General features: G+C 34.9%; 1 protein-coding gene across 4 annotated transcripts in view; it reads left to right on the top strand.

The window, feature by feature from the left end:
* The window catches only part of CUL2 (cullin 2), a 136,879-nt gene that overhangs the window by 43,830 nt on the left and 80,571 nt on the right, over nt 1-12,478 (top strand). Inside the window, exon 2 of one of the 4 annotated variants that reach the window (XM_044678739.1) lies at nt 1,026-1,083. The exons of the other annotated variants lie outside the window; for them this stretch is intronic. The gene's annotated coding sequence lies outside the window, so the exon portion shown is untranslated. The remainder of the gene's footprint in view (nt 1-1,025; nt 1,084-12,478) is intronic. 4 annotated transcript variants of the gene reach the window in all.

Raw genomic sequence — 12,478 nt, 5'->3', positions numbered from 1 at the left:
CTTTATACCTTAAGACATTTCTTCATAACTAATTAAATATTTCTTTCACATTCCAAACTAGCATTCTTTATACCTTTTTCCACTTACTATTTCACTCACCTCATCTGGCTTCTTCTCTTTACTCTTATTATAAAGAGAAGAGAGGTGAGTACCTCTTTAATTACTTATATTTAATAACCTAATACCAAGTCCTGCTTGATTTCTGGACTGGCAAAATTTCCCTTGCCAATTAATTATACACAATTTGCATAAAAATTAATTTCCTTCACTGTAAAAATTCAAACATATTTTGTGTACACCCAATATTACATCATAACAAATTATATTTGAATACTTGTTAATCCTTTCTTATTCATACCACATATTTTAAAAACAATTTATATATCTCCCAATCAAGTATAACACTGTTTAGAAATTCCCTTTTATCACAATATGCCAAATTCTTAATACCTGTGTTAATTCACATATATGGATCACCAAATTTAAACTCCTAAAATCCCAGTACCATCATGTAATCACTTGTATGTAGCCATATTAAACAGTACACGTATTAAAATAACATCTCATTTAAAATCCAAAATTTAAATCTTAGGGAGAATTCTCCACAATACACTACAACCCTTTCGTAACTGAATTTTGCACTTAAAGATCTTATGGTTTACTAAGCAGTCAGTACAGTTTTTTTCTCTGTAAAATAAAAATTCCCTCTTAGTGTCAGGCTGGCTATAAATTACATTCAGACAATTCTCAAGTTCACTGAAATCATTATACATCATCATTTCTAATGATCATAAACAATTCTCTAGTTGCAGATAGGTATTATGTAGAATTAAATTTAATTAACATTTCACATTTAACTGATACACAATCAACACCATGAAATTACATTGTGTCATTACATTATCAGACTCATTAGCAATTTTCCAAAGTTACATATATCAATCTTTAAATCTCAGTGAATAGTCAAATTATGGGACAAAATTTCCCTTTGTGTGTTCCGAGCTAATCTTTTTTTCTTCTTTCAGAGGGCCCTTCTGAGATAAGGAAAAAGAAAAATTATGAAACACTCTATCAAGTTTAGAGGTCAGAATTAATTACCTCCCTCTATGGAGGACTGAAGTATATTTTGTGAATGCCAAATTAGGAAAAAAACACAGAGACAAGACTTCCACATGTGACAGACAAAAAAAAGAGAGAGAGAGAGAGAGAGACAACAGTGAACACAAATTGTGGAAAGCATGCTTTTAAAAATTAAGGTGTTTACTCAAGATCTTGGAGAAAAAAAGAAAAAAAAGTTTTCTAAGGGGTGTCAGTGCAAAACTTCACTGCAAAAAATCCATCTCGTGTTTTTCCAGGGAGGCGGGCCCTTTAAATAGTGCCAAGATAAGGAAACTGTTTTGCTCTGTCCTGGCCCACTTTCTGTTTGATCTAGTACTAACCAAAGGTGGGAAAAAATGCATTTTTTCTAAAGTCATAAATTTAGCCTTGCCTTAAAAAATCTTCTCTGAAGATATTCTTCTCTGAAGATATTCTGAATTGTGATTTTTATACCTACACTGGTGGCTAAGAAGCTTTTTGACCAAGACTGCCACCTGATGGTGAGGGATAGGGTGCAAGTCCCCCGAAGTCTCCCATCCCTGCCAGTCCCTGTAGCTTCTTCAACCTCTTCCTTCTAGCTGGATTTTTTCAAGCCATGCTGGGCACCTATTCCTCATGCCAATTCTTAAATCTACAGCCTTCAGAGCCATAGGAATCCCTCTCCCCCAATGCAGGCTTGCTCCTTCTACCAGCCCACAGCAAAAATGGAACTTGGCCTGCTTTTCCTTCAACTACTCTACTATTTTTTGTACACACTTAACTGGAAGAATCTTGCGTTACCTTCAACACGAAGTTATGATGACTTCTCCAGGCACTAAGTTTTGCTGGTTTCTTCATGCCCCACAGTTGGACACCAAGTACAGCAGGCTTTTCTGGGGTCCTGTTCAAGGATGGGGGCAGTGTAACATGGAAGGGTTAAAAGAAATGACATTTACCCACTGGCAGTGTTCTCAGAGTATTTATTCTATCATGTTCTCCTTCAACAGGTTTCAGGCTTCTACTTGCTCTCTCAAGCTTTTGCCAGTCAAGCCTCTCAGCTAGAAGCAATGTACATATGTATGTACTCTCTACCAGAGTAGCTCATTTAGGGAAGCAAATGGTCAACAAAAATAATTTTGACTAGACCCTGGCCTCTGCAGCCAGGGAGGAGATTTCTCTCTGCTTTCCATATCTTTCTTAAGGTTACTTTGCTCTCTTCTCTGCACTTGTGTCCTTTTTGTGAACTTACAGGATAGAGGAGGGAGAGTTCAGGGGGATTTAACCCCTTGGTTCTCCACAGAGGGATGGCATCTTAGAGGATATCCATGCTTAAGAGATAGAACGTTAATAATGAATCCCTAAAAGAGACTTAGAAAAGTTGGGAAGGGAATGAAAAAGCAGTGATATCAAAAGAGGAAGTATTGAGAAGATGTACTGTACGACAGATTGTTAGCAAATGCTGCTGTAAAAGAAAAGTCCATTGCATTTTATAATTGAGGAGTTATTGATGACTTTGGAGAGAATAGTTTCAGTAAGGAAGTCAGAAACTAGATTACAACAGGTTATGAAGAAAGTAAATGGTGCAGAATTTGGGGCAGAAGTGTATGGTAGAGAAGTGTATATTAGTTTTTGTAGATTTTAATGGCAACATAGAGGAGAGATATAGTAGTTATTTTTGTAGCTAGGGTAGTTCATGGTCATGATCAGTAGGGATGGAGCTAATAATAATAATAATAATAATAATAGCTGGTATTTTATTAGTTTTAAAAGTGCTGTACACATATTCCTAATCTGAGCCTCTTGGCAACTTTATAAGGTAAGGCCTAAGGTATGGTTATATATTCTACAGATGAGAAAACAAAGTTGTAGAGAGGTTAAATTGTTTTATTTGTCTGGTTGCATCAACTAATGAGTACCAGAAATAGGATTTGAATACAGGTCCCTCCTGACTACAAATTCATAGCCTTTTTGCATCATAAAGATTAGATCATATAGAAACAATGATTGATGGAGTATCTTCTGGAGGACATGGAATGAGGTGGTATAAGAGGATAACTCATCCTCTGAAACTGAGTAAAGAAGTAGATGACAGGTGAAGGTATAGAGAAATATGACAGTAAAATATGAGTGAAGTCAAATTGGATGGCCTGAATCTTTTCAGTAAAGTAGGAAGTGAGAAAGTTTGTTGAAAGAGAAGAGGCAGGTAGAAAGAGAAGTAAAGAACTTTTAGAATGACAGTAGTCAATCAGAATTGAATTAAAGTATTGTCATACAAAGGTACAGTAATTTTGTAGTGGACCCACTCCACAAACTGGTTTTAGGTTCAGGTGGTGCTGACCAAGAATGGAGAATTAGCTGTGTGTAAGAGGAGGAGGGAATTTGGGAGTAGAAAACTGCCTTGTTGAAATGACCTGACTAGATCAAGACTTGGAACCTGAGACACTGAAGGCAGAGTACAATGAAGACTGGAATGAAGCAAAGGAGTGAAGTTGTAGGAGAGATTGGACACAGATTTTGATTATACAACTTCAATAACTACTATAAGGGCCTAAATTTCTACTTTTAAGGAGTATTATGAGGTAATTTTAACCACCTGGTAGGACTGGACCTTTCATTTCATTAATCTAGAAAACTCCTTTTACCAATGCAAGTTTGTAACTTCTCTGCAACTGACAGAGATCTGCTTAGAATACTAAGAGCCAGTATGGGGACTTTAGGGTCATAGCCATATGTATTAGAGGCAGGTTTTGAATCTTATTTGGCCAGTGCTGAAGCCAGTTTTCTATCTACTACTACATACTGTTTTGTTTTCGTTATGTATTTTAACAGAGGATTGTTTACTTTAAATTTAAGTGGTTTCTAATGAATGCTGACTGTAGCTTTTAGCAAAATAATAAAAACATAAAGCATGGTCTCTGGTCTCAAGGAACTTCTTCTGGGGCCATAAAGACCTAGAAATAAAACAAAGAAAAGCATAATGTTAGATAATTCAGTATTATGAAGTGACAATATCCTGATTAGAGATTTTTTTTTAAAGGACTTTTGGTCAGGAAGGAAGATGAATGCCTTTTGGGCAGTGAGTTGGCTCACTGGAAAGAGGGCTTGGCTTGGAGTCAGGAAGTCTCATCTTCCTGAGGTAAAATCTGTCTTCAGAAAATTAATAGCTCTGTGACCCTAGACAAGTCACTTAACCCTGTTTGTCTCAGTTTTCTCATCTGTAAAAGGAGCTGGAGAAAGAAATGGCAAATCCCTCTAGGATCTTTGCCAAGAAAACCCCAAAAGGAATCACATAGACTTGGACATGAGTGAGAAATAGCTGAACAACAAAGATCAATATTGAATAAAGTTTTGAGGTGATATGATAGAACTTAAGCTGGGCTGTGAAATATTTTAGGGTTTGGATAGGTTAAGGTTGTATCTCAGGATGAAAACCATATCGAACCTAAAGGAGAGAATGAGCATGGCATTTTAGGGGAAAGTAAGGAGACTTGACTGGAAGATAGTATGGGTGATAAAGAGACGGAAACAAGGTAGGGCAAGTAGAGTGGCACCAGATTTATTTGGAACATGATCACTCAAAGAAGATTGGTCTAACAATACAGAAAAATCCAATTGGATGAAAAATACCTATTAACTAAACCATGGTATGGATTTATATAGTGAATATTGAGTTAGACCTTTAATACATATGTTTTAGATAGTTGCTGTTCCATCTGGATTATAGCTTAGACCCAGAATTAAAAGGCTTCATTATATTTAGGAAATTTCATTGTATTTTTTTTAAACCTTTACCCTCTGACTTGGAATCAATACTGTGTATTCATCCCAGGGCAGTGGTAAGGGCTAAGTGATGGAGGTTAAGTGACTTGCCCAGGATCATTAGGAAGTGTAGGTGGTCAGATTAGAACCCAACCTCCAGGATATTTTATAGTATTGTAATTGATTCCAGACTGCCTGATGACACATTTTTACGATGTGACTTTTATAACACCTTTTTTTGGGGGGAGGGGTATAGTGTGATGTGGCTGTGCAGTAATAAAGCGTCATCATCTCTGAAGAATCAAAATTACAACTGACCCACAGGTCAATTAAATGCTGTATTAATGGTATAACTAGGCTATAACTTATCATTGTTGTCTTGTGCCCATTAATTGCTCATTCACCTACCTTCTCTACTCATATAACTTCTCCCTACTTCTCACTATCAAAAAAAACCCCAAAACCCTTTGTTAGTGCATATTGACAAAGTAGAGCTATGTATTCCTAGAGTCTTTGTGTAGTTGTAAGCTTTAATAACTACTGTATTGGATATCTATAGCTATCTACTATGTTTGGATCAAAACACATTTTACACATGGCTTTAAAAGTGTTTCCTCTGTGCCACCTGTAGATGAAAAGAACAGAGATTGCTAATGATTGCTGTTTTTAAGAAAAATAAAGCAAAATATTGAGTCTCTGTTGAGTAAACATAAGTAATAAAACTATTTGGGCCAACATTCTACCAACATAAAGAAATCCTGGCTTATATGAAGTGTTGACTTAAAAAGATTTGTATAATTTCATAAATATACATATAAGCATAACACAATATTAGTAATCATGTGATTGTAACTGATATTTTCTGCATATGTATTACTTTCATTTGAGGCATTCAGGAGTCTCAGACACTTTTATGTATTTCATTTTTACTAAGTAATCTCATTTCAGACCCAATCATGTTAACTTTGTGACTGATCATTGATCATAATTGGGTCATTGCAGTCATTTAAGTTACCCCCTGCATAAAAGTCTTTGTCCTAGAAAAATCACCTTACTAGGTAATTCAAGTTACCTAGGATATCTCTTGTCTCTAATGAACCTCTATAAATTCTTTTTAATAGTGAAATTGTCATGAGACTTTTTTTTGTTAATTCAGAATAACTTTTTGTCAAGGTTTCTTTCATACTGAGTTGGTTCTAAGACAGATTTCTATCCAAATAAATGCTTTGGGGAGTTTTTTTATTTTTTAATCTTTAACTCTTCTCACCAGTACTCCCATTTCATTTCTTCAGAAACAGGAGAATGAAGTAGAATACCTGAGAGGAAATAATTTCTTTCCACACACAATCTAAACTAGATTAAATTATTCATGAATGCTTCATATAGAAATAGTTTCAGAGGAAACCTTCCTAGATTGTTTTTCTCATATTTTGTTTATCCAAGACTCCTTTGTTTTCTGTATTCTTATTAATAGGAAAATAGGATTTGGAGACTCAGGAAAAAAATGTTAGATGATCTAGTCCAGTAAGGAAACTGAGACCCCAAAAAGTTGTGCCTTGATCTGAAGTCACATTAAGTAGAAATTAAGTAGAAAAATTTCAGGTTTTAGAATCAGTCTCTGATTTCTAATTTAGTGTCCCAACAGAATACTTTCTTCTACACCACAGTGTCCCCTTAAAAGTTTTGTAATTTTCTTTAAAAAGGACTATTTTTATTGTATTTTTAGTGCTATGCATTGATAGTCCATTCAGAATCATTGCCTGATTTTTATTTTTTTATTAATAAAATTTATGCATTAGTCTCTTGAATCTAGTGTAGTTTTTTGCTATTGGTCCAAATCCAACAATACTTTATGATACTATGATTTCATTGGTGTGAATATTCCTTTTATATATATCAAAATTTGTTTACACCTAAAAAATTATTTTGAAGACCAAAAAATTTATTCCCATCATTCATGATTAACTTGGTAATGAGGCTGTACAAACTTAGTAGGCTAATCCTCAGATGAAATATGTTTAGTCACTAAAGCAATATCTGTTTCTTTCCAGTTTGATATAAGCTGCCAGAATTTATGCTTTACTGGCATACCTTTAAGAATTTGGTCAGGGAGTAGCTAGGTGGCTCAGTGAATTGAGTGCCAGGCAAAGAGATGGGAGATCCTGGGTTCAAATGTGATAGCTAGATGGCTCAGAGGATCAAGAACCAGACCTGGAGACAGGAGGTCTTGGGTGGTTCATATCTGGCCTCAGATAGCTGTGTGGTCCTGGGCAAGTCACTGAACCTCTATTGTCCAGCCCTTACTGTTGTTCTGCCTTGGATCCAATGCACAGTATTGCTTCTAAGAAGGAAGGTAAGGATTTAAAAAAAAAAAGAAGTAGGCACCCACACCTTAATTGAGACATTAGAGTAGGATTTAAATGGAGATCTATTAATATAAAATATCATTATTAAATATAACCATTTGGGTCTGTTCAGTTATTAATTTATTATCAACAGTTTCCTTACCATAAACTGTTGATCTTATCAATACTTGGTAGTCCATGTTGTCTTTGATTCTAAATTAATCATTTTTTTCTAGGAAAGAATTTTAGTCAGAAATCAATTCCATTTTCTGAGCTGTTAATAAAATTGTGATATGTTTCTTTTAAAACTATAGAGACATTTTTCTCTTATGGAAAGGGAAGTAGAGTAAGTTAGTGAATTGACTTAGCAGTTTACTTTTAACCATTATCTGTAAAATTCTTTATAAAATTCATTAAATTTTGGCTTAAACACTTCATGATTTCTGGAGTATAATGTCAAATCATCAAAACTCAAAAATGAGAGGGAGAGAACATGAAGCTCCATCATGGCTGGCACACACAGTCACTTAGAGAGACATGTTGGTTCATCAAGAAATGAACATTAAAAGCATCTGTAGGTGCCATTCAACCCTTTTTGATTTAAGTTGTTTTATTTCAGTCAACACTCTATTCTCAGAACCCCCTAGGTAATTTATTTCTTAACAACCTGGTTAGGTTGGGGAGCATCTTTAGCAGTGTCTTTTTCGAAATGCTTTCCTAACAACACTCCTTTGGAGTTGAGAAAACTAAAATCTAGGGGGAGGGTTGATACCCTTTACTCAAGGTCACCCAGCCATGAGGTCTGACTCCAAGAATTGTGTTCTTTCCATTAGACTATATTGCATCTTTAATTAATTTATTTTATTTAGAATATTTTCCTATGGTTTGCATGATTCATATTCTTTCCCTCTCCTCAAACTCCCCTGCCCCCCTGTAGCCAACACGCAATTCCACTACATTTTACATGTATCATTGATTGAGATCTATTTCCATATTACTGATACTTGGTCTAGAGTTATCGTTTAGCATCTACATTCCCAATAATATACCCATCAGCCCAAGCTGTTGTTTTTCTTCGTTTCTACTCCCACAGTTTTTCGAATGTGGCTAGTTTTCTTATAAATCCCTCAGCCTTGTCCCGGATCATTGCATTACTGCTAGTAGAGAAGTCCATTACATTTGATTTTACCACAGTGTATCAGTCTCTTGTGTACAATGTTCTTCTGGCTCTGCTCCTTTCACTCTGCATCAGTTCCTGGAGGTCATTCCAGTTCACATGTAATTCCTCCAGTTCATTATTACATTGAGCACAATAGTATTCCATCACCAGCATATACCACAATTTGTTCAGCCATTCCCCAATTGAAGAACATCCCGTCACTTTCCAACTTTTTGCCACTACAAAGAGTGCGGCAATAAATATTTTTGTACGAGTCTTTTTCCTTATGATCTCTGTGGGGTATAAACCCAGCAATGGTATGGCTGGATCAAAGGGCAGACAGTCTTTTAGCGCCCTTTGGACATAGTTCCAAATTGCCATCCAGAATGGCTAGATCAATTCACAACTCCACCAGCAATGCATCACTGTCCCAATTTTGCCACATCCCCTCCAACATTCACCACTTTCCTTTGCTGTCATGTTAGCCAATCTGCTAGGTGTGAGGTGGTGCCTCAGAGTTGTTTTGATTTGCATTTCTCTAATTATAAGAGATTTAGAACACTTTCTCATGTGTTTATGGATAGTTTTTATTTCTTTTATCTGAAAATTGCCTATTCATGTCCCTGACCCATTTATCAATTGGGGAATGGCTTGATTTTTTTGTACAATTGATTTAGCTCCTTATATTTTTGAGTAATTAGACCTTTGTCAGAGTTTTTTGTTATAAAGATTTTTTCCCAATTTGTTGATTCCCTTCTAATTTTGGTTGCATTATCTTTGTACAAAAACTTTTAAATTTAATGTAATCAAAATTATTTGTTTTACATTTTGTATTTTTTTCCTAACTCTTGCTTGGTTTTAAAATCTTTCCTTTCCTAAAGATCTGACAAGTATACTCTTCTGTGTTCACTTAATTTACTTATAGTTTCCTTTATATTCAAGTCATTCACCCATTCTTAATTTTATCTTGGTGTAGGGTGTGAGATATTGATCTAAACCTAATCCTTCCTATATTATTTTCTAATTTTCCCAGCAGTTTTTGTCAGATAGTGGAGTTTTGTCTCAAAAGTTGGGCTCTTTGGCTTTATCATAGACTGTCTTGCTGACATCACTTACCCCAAGTCTGCTCCACTGATCTTCCCTTCTGTCTCTTAGCCAGTACCATATTGTTTTGATGACTGCTGCTTTATAGTATAGTTTAATATCTGGTACTGCTAGGTCACCTTCCTTCGCGTTTTATCCCCCATTATTTCCCTTGATATTCTTGATCTTTTGTTCTTCCAAATGAACTTTGCTATAGCTTTTTCTAATTCAGCAAAATTTTTAGTAGTTTGATAGGTATAGTACTAAATAAGTAAACTAATTTGGGTAGGATGGGCATTTTTATTATGTTAGCTCATCCTATCCATGAGCAATCAATGTTTTTCCCATTGTTTAGATCTAGTTTTAATTGTGTGGAAAGGGTTTCGTAGTTGTGTTCGTATAATTCCTGTGTTTCTTTTGGTAGATAGATTCCTAAATATTTTATATTGTCTAGGGCAGTGATGGGCAAACTACAGCCTGCAGGCCAGATGCGGGCCCCCTGAAATGTTCTATCCCCCCACGCAGCATTATTCCTAATCTGACAAATACAATGAGTAGGATACAATACAATGAAACTTTGAAAGAGTTGCCTTAGAAACAGACTGACAGATGAGCATTTCCTTTCCTTTGGCCTCCTCTTTAATAAGTTTGCCCATCACTGGTCTAGGGTGATTTTGAATGGTATTTCTCTTTCTAACTCTTGCTGCTGAGATGTGTTGGAAATATATAGAAATGCTGATGATTTAGGTGCTTTGTTTTGTATCCTGCAACTTTACTAAAGTTGTTGATTATTTCCACTAGTTTTTTAGTTGATTTTCTAGGATTTTTTAAGTAGATCATCATATCATTTGCAAAGAGTGATAGGTTGGTCTCCTCATTGCCTGTTTTAATACCTTCAATTTCTTTTTCTTCTCTTAATTGCTACTGCTAGTGTTTCTAGTACAATGTTAAATAATAGAGGTGATAATGAGCATCCTTGTTTCACCCCTGATCTTGTTGGGAATGCTTCTAATTTGTCCCTAGTGTATATGATGGTTGTTGATGGTTTAAGATATATACTGTTTATTATTTTTAAGAAAGGTCCTTTTAATCCTATACTTTCTAGTGTTTTCAAAAGGAATGGTGCTGTATTTTGTCAAAGGCTTTTCCATCATCTATTGAGATAATCATGTGATTTTTGTTCGTTAGCTTGTTGATATGGTCAATTATGTGGATTGTTTTCCTAATATTGAACCATCCTTGCATTCCTGTTATAAATCCCACCTGATCATAATGAATAACTCTCGTGATCACTTGCTGTAGTCTTTTTGCTAGTATTCTATTTAAGATTTTTGCATCTATGTTCATTAAGGAGATTGGTCTTTAGTTTTCTTTCTCTGTTTTTGGTCTACCTGGCTTTGGGATCAGTACCATATTTGTGTCATAAAAGGAATTTGGTAGGACTCCTTCTTTGCTTATTATGTCAAATAATTTGTATAGTATTGGGATTAGTTGTTCTTTGAATGTTTGATAGAATTCACTTGTGATTCCAACTGGTCCTCGGGATTTTTTCTTAGAGAATTCTTTGATGGTTTGTTCAGTTTCTTTTTATGATATGGGATTATTTAGGTATTCTATTTATTCTGCTATTAATCTAGGGAATTTATATTTTTGTAAATATTCATCCATATCACCTACATTGCTATATTTATTGCCATATAATTGGGCAGAATAGTTTTTAATGATTGCCTTAATTTCCTCTTCATTGGAGGTGAGGTCTCCTTTTTCATATTTGATAATGCTAATTTGGTTTTCTTCTTTCCTTTTTTTAATTATATTGACCAGTACTTTGTCAGTTTTATTTGTTTTTTTTCAAAGTTCTAGCTACTGATCTTATTTATTAATTTGATAGTTCTTTTACTCTCGATTTTATTAATTTCTCCTTTAATTTTTACCATCACTAATTTAGTTTTCATCTGGGGATTTTTAATTTGTTCACTTTCTAGTTTTTCATTTGCATGCCCAGTTCATTGACCTCTGCTCTCTCTAATCTATTATTATATGCACTCAAGGATATAAATTTCTCCCTAATTACTGCTTTGGCTGCATTCCGCAGCTTTTGGTAGGATATCTCATCATTGTCATTCTCTTCAATGAAATTATTAATTGTTTCTATTTGTTCTTTAATTAGCTGATTTTGAAGAATCATATTATTCAATTTCCAATTAAATTTTTATTTGCCTTTCCATATGCCCTTAATAATTATTATTTTTATTGCATTATGTTCTGAAAAGGTTGCATTTATTATTTCTGCTCTTTTGCATTTATTTGCCATATTTCTATGTCCTAGTGCATGGACAGTCTTTTAGAAGTACCATGTGCTGCTGGAAAGAAGGTGTATTCCTTTTGCCCCTATTTTTTTTTCCACATCTGTTAACTCTAATTTTTGTAGGATTTCATTTTCCTCTCTTACCTCTTTCTTATTTATTTTTTTGGTTTGATTTATCTAGATCTGATAGAGGAAGGTTTAGATCTCCCACTAGTATAGTTTTACTATCTATTTCTTCCTCGAGCTCTGCCATTTTTCTCCTTTAGAAATTTGGATGCTATACCATTTGGTGCATACATGTTAAGTACTGATATTTCCTCATTGTCTGTACTGCCTTTTATCAAGATATAATTACCTTCCCTATTTTTACTTTGGCTTTATCAGCTATCAAGATTGCAACTCCTGCCTTCTTTTTCTCAATTGAAGCCCAATAGATTTTGTTCCATCCTTTCACCTTTACCCTGTGTGTGTGTGTCTACGTGTTTCTTGTAGACAACATATGGTAGGTTTTTGGTTTATAATCACTCTGCTATTTGCTTCTGTTTTATGAGAGAGTTCATCCCATTCACAGTCAGAGTTATGCTTGTTGTCTGTGTTCCCCAACATTTGAAGTCTTTTCCTAATTCTGCCTTTTCTTCTTTCGCTATTTCCTTTCAAACCTGGGGTTTGCTTTTAATCAGCCCCCCTAATTCCCACCCTTATTTTATTTCCCTTTCCACCCCCTCCCTTTTTGTTCCCCTCTTGTTA

The sequence above is a fragment of the Gracilinanus agilis genome, chromosome 5 (genome assembly GCF_016433145.1).
Source record: "Gracilinanus agilis isolate LMUSP501 chromosome 5, AgileGrace, whole genome shotgun sequence".
In the NCBI taxonomy this organism is placed as follows: Eukaryota; Metazoa; Chordata; class Mammalia; order Didelphimorphia; family Didelphidae; genus Gracilinanus; species Gracilinanus agilis.
The sequence above is the reverse complement of the archived record's forward strand: the minus strand, read 5'-3'. Positions and strand labels throughout refer to the sequence as shown.